Source organism: Ochlerotatus camptorhynchus, unplaced genomic scaffold, assembly GCF_037179485.1.
Source record: "Ochlerotatus camptorhynchus isolate MF236.1 unplaced genomic scaffold, CSIRO-AGI_Acam_v1.1 ptg000237l, whole genome shotgun sequence".
NCBI classification, from domain to species: Eukaryota; Metazoa; Arthropoda; class Insecta; order Diptera; family Culicidae; genus Ochlerotatus; species Ochlerotatus camptorhynchus.
In genome coordinates, this window is record NW_027040727.1 from 200,374 (window position 1) to 212,946 (window position 12,573).

The window sequence follows — 12,573 nt, forward strand, 5'->3', positions numbered from 1 at the left end:
TCAAAACTTGACCACTTTTCGTAACGCGTTTTTTTTAAATTGCACCCCCAATGTGTTGCCGAAAGACGTAATCCTATGTTAAAAAACTCAGTTGATCAATTGACTTGCCTGTCTAAACCCAGCTTAACTATCACCTGGCGAACATTCAACAAGTTTAATCTGGATCAACAATAGAAAAGGGCCCATCAGCATTTGTAAACAAACCGTTCCAAAGCCCTTTACTCACAAAGCGAAGGCCACTCACACAAACCAACACCATCATCGGATAGGGGAAACTTCTACCTACACGATGATTGTGTTGGTTTGTGTGAGCGGCCTTCGATTTGTGAGGAGTGGCCTTTCGAATGGTTTGTTTACAAATGCTGATGGGCCCTTTTCTATTGTTGATCCAGTAATCTTCTTTATGCGATAGTTAGACTATGGAACGTCTTTTCATTTGATATGTTACTGCCATGCAGCAGCACAACTGCGATTGTGAATATTTGGTAAACACGTATTATGTGAGATTGATTTAAAAAACAAACTAAACCTTGAGGACATATTCTTGTTTTTTTTACCTAATGCAGTCAACATGTTATACATATTCTTAAAGGAAAACTCAGTTGAATCGTTTGGTGGTAGACTCAATGGAGACTTTTCTTTGCCGAGATAGAGGGCCGGGATAAACTCGAATTCCCGGTAAAATACGAAATGCCACTATCTATCGACATAGTTTTACATCTTACTTTAGGTATATTACTGAAAATTGGTAGTAGTAGTAATGCGTATATATGCTGTAATGAAATCCTATACGCCCTCAGGGAACCTCTACTGGCCCAACGGAGGATACGGAAGGACCGGTAAAGTGGCCGCATTATAAAAAGTGTCATAGCACCGTGCGATTTTTTCTATATTGTTCAGAATCATGAGATCAACGCTTATTTAATATTTAATTTATATTTTGGGATAACGTGGCCATATCATGGTTCTCGGAAAATCTGAATTGACCGATAAAGTGGCAACATTATAAAAAAATTCTAGAGCCATGCTATTTTTACGCATAACCTTGGTCTATACATCTAAAGCCAACGTTACACATGTTAATGTATTCACAATAATCGTATTGTTAATGTTACCAAAAATTTCTTCAATATATGGAGATTTACAATAATAATGACAATATAACTTTATGTCATCAATATTATTGACAATATTTTCACTATTTATCCATATATTGTAAAGTGTACCAGGCGCTTCAAATCTTGGTCTATATATCCTCATTCGTACAATCGCTATCAGAACTGGTACACCCAAAAATATAAGAATGGATAAAGAATTCGAAAGGTCATATAATATGCTTTGATCTATTTATGAGACTTCTTTAATAAAATTCTTATGGTTATTTTGCTTAACGACGTGTTCCGGGTATCATCCATATCATTTGTGGAATAGTTCAATCATTTGGGTTATCATTCGTTTATGGTTTTTTATTAGGGTTTCTATTTTGATAACCGCTATTTTTGGCACATAGGGTGATATAGGAGGTTCTTATCTAACATATAAAACGTCAAATACAACAGGGAAAGGGGTATTGCAGCTGAGTGAATCGATCAATGCAGGTAGGACCTATTGACATGTTTATCTAGAAATCTCGATTGATTTTAAAATAGGTCCTATAGGTAGTCATTTTAATTGCCCAGGACTACACTACTGGTCCTGTTTTAGCAACCCCAGAAGGAACTGAAACCGAGACAAATAAAAACAAAACTTAGGACTAAATTCTTTTCAACATAATATCAAAAACGAGATTATCCTGTGAGACAAACAAAAACAACAATAAAAGCCAAATTTACTTTTTCTAGATAATAAATGCAAGTACTTTCGATGATTACCCGTAGTTGTTACAGTGAAGATATACACCCATATTCTCGTTTGTGTCTGGACGTGTTTGCCATACAGAAACATTTTTATTTGCATAGTTGAAGATGCTAATTTCAAATAACAAACTGTAGTGGTAATTTTTATACGATAGATGGAGTAGATGAAAGCATAAAGTTGATAGTTCCGTTAGAGTACGGCAGTGTGAAGATTGTATATAGATATTAGAATAGCGAGCTAGGACAACTTTTAAGGAAGGTACAAATCAGTTTTTTCATCTCTCTTTACCAAACTCCCCTTTTGGAGAGTGATGGGGAGGGGTGTGTCCCCCCGCCACCACTGGCAAAAAGAGATGAAAACCGACCCGCTCAAGTACCAACTGTGTGTTTGAAACAGTTCTACCGATTTTTTTACCGCACTTCAGTTGTTATTTGAAGCAAGGCATCCAGTCGTAGGTTAGTTGTAATCTCCACCCTAGGATTTTCAAAAAATCGATTTTTTGACGTAGGACTACGTCTGTGATTTCTATATAGGGGTACACTTTGTGAAAACCGAAAATGGAACATGTAACAAAATCATGAAAGATTTTGAACGTTAATAACTCAGCTGATCCTGGACCAATTTCAATAATTTTATCACCAATCGATCAGAAACATTCCTACGCATCTGTTAATTTAAGACTATCATTTTTTCAAAATGTCACCATTGAAAATTGAACGAATGTGCAACTGTTGCTATGATAATTAAAATTTTCACCGATTGCGAAAAGCGATTTCTCTAACACAGATTTCAAAATTGAATTCGATCCATAAGATTTATTATATAAAACCACGTAGTTCTACGTCACCATTGCGTATAGCCCCATAGGGCTGTCCCTTGTAGTTTTTTTTACATAAAAAGGTACTATGAAGTGTCAAGAATAAGGGACAATTGGTTCCATGTCGAACAAATTAAAATTCCGAAAGTTATAAGCGAAATTACAAAACTTTGCATCACGCACCTGAACGGTTCGGGCCGCCAGGTTCGATACAACATTTCTCTCCGCGGCCCACACGATAGCATCTGCAATTTTGACTTAATTTGATCTAGACTTTGACGATTGCATTCTCTGATTAATTATCTAGAGAAGTACATACGAACTTTTCAATTGATCAAAAAATGCAATTGTGGTAAACAATTTTAGAAACAAATTTCAGGCGAAAAAACTGTTTTTTGCAAAAACAAATCCCATTTGCGTAAAATTCAAATTTTTTTCATCTCCGTATGTACTTCTCTAGGTATTCTTATATAAAATAAGAAAAACCACTCGTTTTTGTTCTAGGTTCATATTTACGACAAAGAAAGTGTGGGCCGCGTAACACTACACGGGAAGCAGTGCCAGGAACTCGCAGTGCTGCCAACTGCCACACATGGTTTCCCCTTATGAAAAAATACTGTAAGCACCCCTAATTATGTGTACTATAAGCCCATATAAGTTAATTTAGTATGTGACTTTATTAAATAACAAAAAAAAAAATTAATTAAGTTGGTGCATTTTTCTGTATTCTAGGGTGGCGTAACCCCTTAAGTCTGCTATCATTTAAGCACAAATCATACAAAATCAAATCAATCAAAAAAATTAAATTAAAAATAAATACAAAATATATTTACTAAATTCTCAGGTTAAATTTTGTTCACCAATGTTTAGTTGTGTGAAAGATTTAGTTTGAACAAAATGGTTAGTTTTGACCTGATTATAGAAAGAAACTTTGACATACATAAAATTTAAAACCTATTTAAAATATACAAACAAGATTATTTTCCTGGTGGACTTATGAAATTCCTGGTTTTTTTTTCCCGGTTTTTCCTGGTGAAAATAAATTCCCGACTTTTTCCCGGTTTTCCTGGTTTTCCTGGTTCACTTGCAACCCTGTACTTTGGTAGAGCTGTGCGATTCCATAGAACTACGACGAGGGCTGTGACCCTACAGTCCGGTAGGAAGCCGGCACACGTAGGCATCCAGCGAAGAGAGTCGAGAGTCGAGAGAGCGAGTGACAATCGCGAACAATTCATCGGCGCTGCAAGCGTGAGGGTTGAACGTTCGCAATTTGGCGATTGGTCGTTGGATTTCCGTTAGCGAGACGGACACGGTAAGCAGCAGGAAGTCGAATCAGATGTGCGGCAGGATTGGGAAAAGCGAGCGGCTACAGAATAGTAACCTTCGGGTCCGTGAGTACTCCGTCCTAGAAATGTAAGCCAAATTGTAGCTAGGAAACGTAGAGAATAACAAGTGAAGGAGGAGATATGAAAGTGGGAATATCATGTTGGGACGTAGGTGATTCACCCATATTCTTGTTTTCGTTCGAACCATATTTTCCATACAAAAAAAGTTTTTTTGTATGGAAAATACGGTTCGAACGAAAACAAGAATATGGGTGAATGAAATCAATCTAAAATATATACGTTGATTTGAGTTGGTGCATTGTTTTGGGATCGTCCGTTAATTTTGTCACACTTTTAGTGGGGATGGGGTTTGGAAACTGTGACGAGCCATACAAAAAAAAATTAAGGTCCATACAAAAAATGTGACAAAGGAGTGAGGGGGGCTTGTAAATGGGCCAAATTTGCGTGACATAATTAATAGACCTTCCTTTTCTACACAGCAAAAAATAATTTTGATATCACGTCAAAGTGGATGCACTACAATCATGTCGAAAATATGGTGTAATATTACTTGCTAAAAAGGACAAAATTATCATTAATACAATGCATGAACTGACATTACGCTGCTTTTACTGCATTTGTTTATTTATGTGGTCATAAAAATTACATGAAATTTTCGACATGATTGTAGCATAGAGGTAACTCTAAGACAAGTAGGTCCCGAAGAAACGTGCTCAACTTTTTGGCTCACCTCTGGTACTATCTTCGGTCCCAAGCTTGTTGAATCACCCCTCGAAACATAGGAAAAACCAATAACCCCTCATTTTATCTGTCAAACTTTCATAGCGAATCAAAACAAACATTGCGTAGTACTAGAATTTCGACTAGAATAGGGTACGTTAATCGTTTGCTTGGGACCAATAGGCTACTAAAGTGGTGAGCCAATTTAAAATCGTTAGTTTCGTATTGATTGTTGATTGTAGTGCATCCACTTTGATGTGATATCAAAATTATTTTTTTGCTGTGTAGTGTTTGCTTTTGAGATTCACTATCGGTGATTTGCTCTACCAATAAATGGGGGGAATATGGGAAATATGCAACAAGCCCTGTGATTTTTCTATATCGTTCAGAATCACGAGATTAAAGCGTATTTAATGTGTAATTGATATTTTAGGGTCAAGTGTGTGTTCTCCGAATAATATGGATTGACCGATAAAGTGGCCACATTATGAAACATGTCCTAGAACCTTACGGTTTTTTTTTTCTATATCGTTCAGAATCACGAGATTAAAGCGTATTTAACGTAGAATTGATGTTTAGGGTTAAAGTGGCCATATCATTGCAATTTGATAACACTTATGCGATGCGTTGAGTTGCAATATTTCTCACCCACCCACTCCATCTCCGTTCCCATTTCAATTTCTATCCTTTTCCTACCCTTCCTACGTCAGGTAAATGATGAGAAAGGTTTTAGGAAAGGCACTATTAAGTATACCAATTGCAGGGGAACGTGCAACCTGAGCCTCGTGACTTGTCCGGGGATGAGATTTGAAGTCGTGAATTTGGTTGAGCGGTATGAATGCTAACCACTATATGCGAGTGCCGTCCCCAAGTTAATTCTAGGCGAACATGTGAAAAAGGGCTAATAAGCCAAATGTAAACAATTACTTTAAACGTCGATGTATCGCGGATGAAGACCCATTCAGGTAAACTAACAGCAGTACCTGGTAGAAGAAGTTTACTCTATCAGATAGTGTAGTTAGTTTGCTTTGTCAAATAAATCATAGTAAAAAAAACTTAATGCTCACTACAACCAACCGGTGGAAACTAACGATTTTAAATTGGCTCACTACTTGACTGGCCTATTGGTCCCAAGCAAATCGATTAACGTATCCCATTCTAGTCAAAATTCTAGTACTACACAATGTTTGTTTTGATTCGCTATGACAGTTTGACAGATAAAATGAGGGGTTAGTGGATTTTCTTATGTTTCGAGGGGTGCCTCGATTAGCTTGGTACCGAAGATAGTACCAGAGTTGAGCCAAAAAGTTGAGCACGTTTCTTCGGGACCTACTAAAGACCGCTTCAAAGTAAATTTGGACGCATTCAAGTGATCATAACTCAAGAATTAAACAACATATACGGTTGATCAAAACGTCAAACAAAAGGGTATTTATTCAGCTTTCAAACGATATATAACAAGTTATAACATTTCACCGTTTCGAACGAACTTTACTTGTGATCGATGCCATCATGATTTGCACAGTCGCTGGTTACACTGTACCGGCGAACTTATTCCACTTTAAACGCATTTGTTGTGCATTTGTCACTTCTTTACCGCATCCTCGAAGTTTTCGTTTATCAATTGCCTAATATTTTCCGATCGGTCTGAACTCAGGGTAATTCGGAGGATTAATCTATTTGGCGACGAAATTAACATTGTTTGCAGCATACCAATTTAGTACCTTCTTAGAGTAGTGGCAGCTGGCTAGATCCGGCCAAAACATAAACATGGTCTTGTGTTGTCGAATGAAGGGTAAAATCCGCTTTTTCAGACACTCTTTAATGTAAACCTTCGACGTCAATGTGTGAGATGTGATGAAAACCTTGGTTTTAAGATTCCTTGCCAAATCATTAGTTTCCGAGCAAACTTATCAGCAAACACAAATTTATACCTGGAAGGGACATCCCCACGACCAGTTGCCAGGTAAAATTTTCGTCCGGGGATTTGTTTATAATCCATTTTGACATATCCGGAGTGATTTGAGATTTGGGCGTAATTGTATTTGTAAACAAACAGGTCAATCACTTATTTCTCGTGAATAAAAGCTCAATCTTATAAACAAACTATACCAAATGATAGAAGAATCATACTTCTACCTCATAGTGTTATTAGTTTTCAAAATTGAGCTTTTATTCGCGAGAAATCGGCGATTGACGTGTTTGTTTACAAATACAATTACGCCCAAATCTCAAATCACTCCGGATATGTATCGTCATCCATTAAAATACAGCCATCAAATTTCGTCAAAACTCGTTCGTATAGTAATCGTGCTCGCTTTTTGGCCACTAAATTTTGTTTCAGGGAGCGATTCTGATGTTTACTGGCACAAAAAGACTTATATCCTTCTCTTGAAAAGATATTTCTTTGCCAAATCACGTACCTCAACACCTTTCTCCTCAGCTCTTTGTCCCTAGTGTCACTTTTATGATAGATGCGCTGTGCTCTATCCACACTCAGAGTATCCTTGTAACGTTTGATTACAAGACTCACCGTTGACTTTGGGAATTTTAACACTTTTGCTATTTTTGATGCAGACCATGAAGGGTTCTCTAGATGTTTGTGCACAATTAATTTTCTTTTCTCAAGATCCATGATCCGTAATTTCGGGATGCGTCGATCAATCGAGAAAAACTTTTCACCAATTTCTTCGTCAATGAAACATCAACAAATGCCTGTCAAACTTTTTTTGTTCCAACCACCATGGGCGCGGTGGTGTATTAAACCGTGCGTCCAGATTTACTTTGAATCGAGTTTTAGTCTTAGAGTTACCTCTATGCTACAACGGTGTACGCAAAAAAGGCCACGGTCTAACAGAATTAAACATCCGATATACATTCATAGATTAGATAATAATCTTTACCTACTGTGTTTATCACAAGCATAAAACCAGATAAAATCTCGTGGAATACATAAACAAAGAATTATCCGAGGGGGGCGATGCAGGAAAGATTTTGTTTTACTGTGGTTAATTGGGCGCACGTTGAGTTTATAGAAAGAAGATTGATGACGATTCTGAAGACTTCCTTCAAAAAAAAAATGATGCGCGATGCAAGTAGATGCGAGAAATGTTAAAAGATTTTTTGAAGATTTATTCGCTTGTATGATTGGTCGGGTGAACGTACACGGAGAAAAAATAGCACCCAAAATTTGAGTTCTTTTTACTTAATTTTTAGTTCAGCCTCTCACTTGCACTCGTTATTGTTGTCCAAAAAGGAACGAGAGATTCGACCAAACGATATAGTTCAGCCCAATAAGTTACTTTTGAGTAAATTGCATATTCTCAAATTTTCGTGAATTAATCTTACTTAAGAGTAAGTTTTTTTTTCTGGTTTTAAATGGAAACTACTATATGCGATTTACTTAAATTTGGGTTATTGGGCATATCCCGGGAATTGAGGGAAAAGTACTTAATTTAGGTAGTTTTTCATCTCCGTGTATAGAAACACAAGATTTTTTATAACAGGGAATCTATTTTCTTCTATTTTGACAGTCGACTGTGTTGCTCATAATGGATTAGTTTTTGCACGGTCCTTTCACAGAAGAACACTTCACAGACAAAAAGAAACCAGTTGTCTCCTCTTCCTCTTAGATCAGACCTCCCGACCAACCATTTCGTTAAATTTATTTAATTTTCGATATATCGATCTTCAAAGACATATGAAAAATCGATAGCGATCGTCACAATTTAATGAATAAATGTAAAGATACTAAAAGCCTGATCGTGAATCATTTATAAACATCTTTATCAAAATGTTGCTACTAATCGTTACCTATGTAAAAATATCGAATCGTGTTGCCAGATCAAAATATCGATTTCTCTTGTCAGATCAAAATAACAATACTTCTTCTTCTTCTTCTTCTTCGCATTTCAAGCTTATTGCACATCGCATATTAGCTTATAGCGTGCTCTCAACTTAGTGTTCTAGATGCACTTCCACAGTTATTAATTGAGAGCTTGCATTGGTATAATTGTGTGGCAAGCAGGGGTTGAAACAGTTGACGTTTTTTACTACACTCGCTTCGATGTCGTGCGCGACAGTCTGTTTGTATTCGTACACTCATGCTCTACCGTCGTCTCTCTCACAAAACACAAGCGGTAGAATAACATTCGAGCAAAAAGAAAATTATCAAGTAGGGTTACGGTATGTAATGTGGGTCTAGTCCTTTCATTCGGCCTATCACGCAAATAAATAATTAATTAAGGAATATTACACAAAAAATAAGGAAAATATTGATCACTGATGGTTGATAAATGTGTACCACACACAAATCAATTTATATCACAACATTTCAATACATTTTCAGCTCTCGTAAGTAATAAAACTGGTTGAGAATATCACAATGTTCGGAGTTTTTAGCCGCCATGACTTATAAGGTTAAGATGGGAAGGTTGACTGACGATCATCAAATGGCCTGATTATGGCATTTATTGATTGGAATTACCTGATAATACACACTAGACGTAAAACTTACAGTTGCTGTTTGAATATTTTATGTTTATTTTAATTGTTTAACAACGTTTTCACAAGTAAAACATGGACCCAACTTTAGGGACACATTTCTTTTCTATGTTCCTAACTATGGCCCATGAAATTCATTTGACAGCATATAGCAATAAGAGTAACGTCAACAATGTTGTTTTGCATTTGGATGATAAGGAACGAACAGGAAGGGAGATTTTTTCTGCCAAACCTGTATAATGAACATCACAATGTTCTGATTTAGATATTCTGCGGTCAAAAGACGATAAGCGAAATTTTTAATTTTTAATTTTTAAATTGAGTGATTTAATGTAGTTTTCGTAAAATTTTCTCTAAGAAATGTTTTGAGGAATGAAGAGCATTAAGTTAACAGTGATAGTGATAAAAAAAAATACATCAGAAAACGTTACCAAGAGCGTTTTTTTGAGGATCAAACAAGATAGGACGAAGTTGCATCCATAAATAGACCCAATTTGGGGACAATAGACCCATATTACATACATTTCCCTCGTGAGTTATTGTCTTAAAAAAAGTAAGTTTTTCAACTTTTCGTGGTTTCTGATAGCAAACGACATGATAAGCATATCTAAGCATACCATTTAGCAGTAGAATATCGTTTGCAGGTAAATTCATTGATGAGTTATGATTAAAAACGTAATCGATGGCTGCATATTAGACCGAGGCTAGGGACGTATACCCTAACTATCATATGACATGTGTGATTTCCTCAATTTGGTATAAATTAAACCATTTCTGATCAGAAATGTTATTACTAGGATATCATCGCTTGCTATTTTCAGAATTCACACAAGCACAACATCAGCAGCTCTTATTATGAGAAAAACTAAAAAACATACATTCGTGACGGTCTTTGGCGGCAGTGTCGTATGACAGAGCCTTTCATATGACATTTAAGTTTGGTACTGTACTATGATAGCTTGTTTTGCAAATGTCGGAGGCAAAGGCAGTCAATGGCAGGAAATGTGTAGACTACCGTGAGCGCTTACAAGACTGGTGGCAAGTCCAATCATACTTCTATGTCCAGGGAAGTCAAGAAATTTTCCAAACCGAAAAATTCCTAAACTGGACCGGGAATTGAACCCAGCCACCTCCAGCATGGTCTTGCTTTGTAGCTGCGCCTTTACCGACTGAGCTAAGGGAGGCCCAAACAATACACGGTACTGATATTTTTGGGATTTTTTTTTATCTGCATAATTGCTAGGTTGCGATCCCGTGCCATCTAGGGTGTACTGATTTCTTTGTTGGTAGCTAATCCTCGGGTCTACAGCTGCTGTGGATGAGCTTCTTAACGACTGGCAATCACACTCTAGGTTATACGGTATTGAAATTTATGTACATCTTTTCAAGCATGAATTTAAAATTTATTTGTCATATCCATAACCAAAGTATCAGGTTCCCTCATTCGGTTCAAAATGCCGAGAATTCTACCACGCTTGCTATCGCTGATTCTTAAGAAATGGCCGAGAGCGTATCGACGTAAACTTAAAGAACTATAATGGCAAACATTTGTATAATCGTGGCCATTGATCAGTCTTCCCATTGATTTTCCGACAGATCATGCTTCTCTCGATGAAGAACCAAATTTTCGATAACTAATATAAACATTGCCATCTGTCATCTAGTGTGTATCAAGCTCTCTTTACCCAGCGATGCAAATCGATAACAAGGAGATTATAAATGTGCATCGATGGCAATCTTTATTGTTCTTTGCCAAAGTTCAACGTTACGATGGTATCAGTATTCAAATATTTTTAGATGAATATTTATAAAGAAAACTATAGTCCTTGTGACACATCGAAATTAGAAGAAATTTAGTATGGCATCTTTATAGATTACTATCATGCGACCGATAAAGAAATTATCTTAAATGTAAGTATCGATCAATAAAGGTTTTTAAATATATTCATCGAAATCAAAGAAACTTGAAAGTAAAGAATTACCGACATTAATCTATATTTTTTTATAAAGAACTTTGAAGAAGTTTCACGAATGGTTGGTCGGGCTAGCTTAGAATATACTTCATCATCAGCATTTCAAAAGGGTGAAACATCTTTTGTAATAAGGGCTTTAGCCATCGATTTCTCGTGAATAAAAGCTCACACATGCAAACTAACAACACCATCAAGTAGAAAAATGTTTCCTTTACCAGTTGAGTAGTTTGCATGAGTAAGCTTTTTTTTTGCGAGAAATCGTTGAAGTCATTGTTTACAAAAGCAGTTTCGCAAAATGTTTGCATCGACTTATACTTTAAGGGGTTGTCCATATACCAGTTTAGGAAGGGGAGGGTTGGCAACTGTTCTAATACCTCTAGTTTTTTTAGTGCCGCCCTCTCACCCTTCAACAATATTGCCACATGCTTTGATTTGCCTGTAAATGACATACATTCCAGCAACTTAATTAAATTTCCCAGATTACCGCTTTCTCGGAATTTAAATTTTTCAGCTCCCAGCATTCGTAGAAAAATATGGTTTTGTACCTACTTGAGACTAAAGAATTTTTAGGATCTCGGATCCTAGATTAGCTTTTTTTATTTCTGTAGGTACCCTTGTATTTCACTCATGTCATATTTTTTGGTTCCTCAAAGATACTTGTATCCGAAATTTAGTTACTGGACCTTGGATCTTGAAGAACTGTGAATCTCAGACATAGAAGAACAGACATTATAATTTTTGATACCTCGGACCTGCAGTCGATCGAACTTTTCTACGAATGGGCATTATCCCGCATCAGATAGACAGAAAAACTGGAGTATGCAAACTTCAATCATCTAAGGTTGTAACACATTACATCCACGTAATACGTTTGTGGATTCGAGATTCGAATCCTTTTCACTATCAATACAATTCTTCACCATGACACGGCACATGCGGAATTAGTTCCAATACCTGCAGATGGTCAAATTTCCGAATTGACCAATTACCTGTTAATATTACTGTTCCCCAATCAAGTCATATAATCTTATCGGAAATTTGGACACAATCCTATGTGTGGTTTTTTAACTCTAGATTGCCAGAATTACAGGGTCATAAGTTAGTGGTCGGAGAAGATTAGATTAAATGGATCTTGGACTGTTACGACATCTCCTGTTCACAACATGCAAGGCAGCCTTGTCTTGAAATGTTCCTGATTCTGATTATCAGCTCACGACAGCTGCGATTTGGTGGTCTATCAGATGTATGTGCTCCAAATCCATCTACACGGAATCCGCCACGTCGGTATATTACGAGAGGCGATAGGTTTGTTTGTGTTAAAAACAAATCGACTCGATTGAGGGTGGACAATACTTTA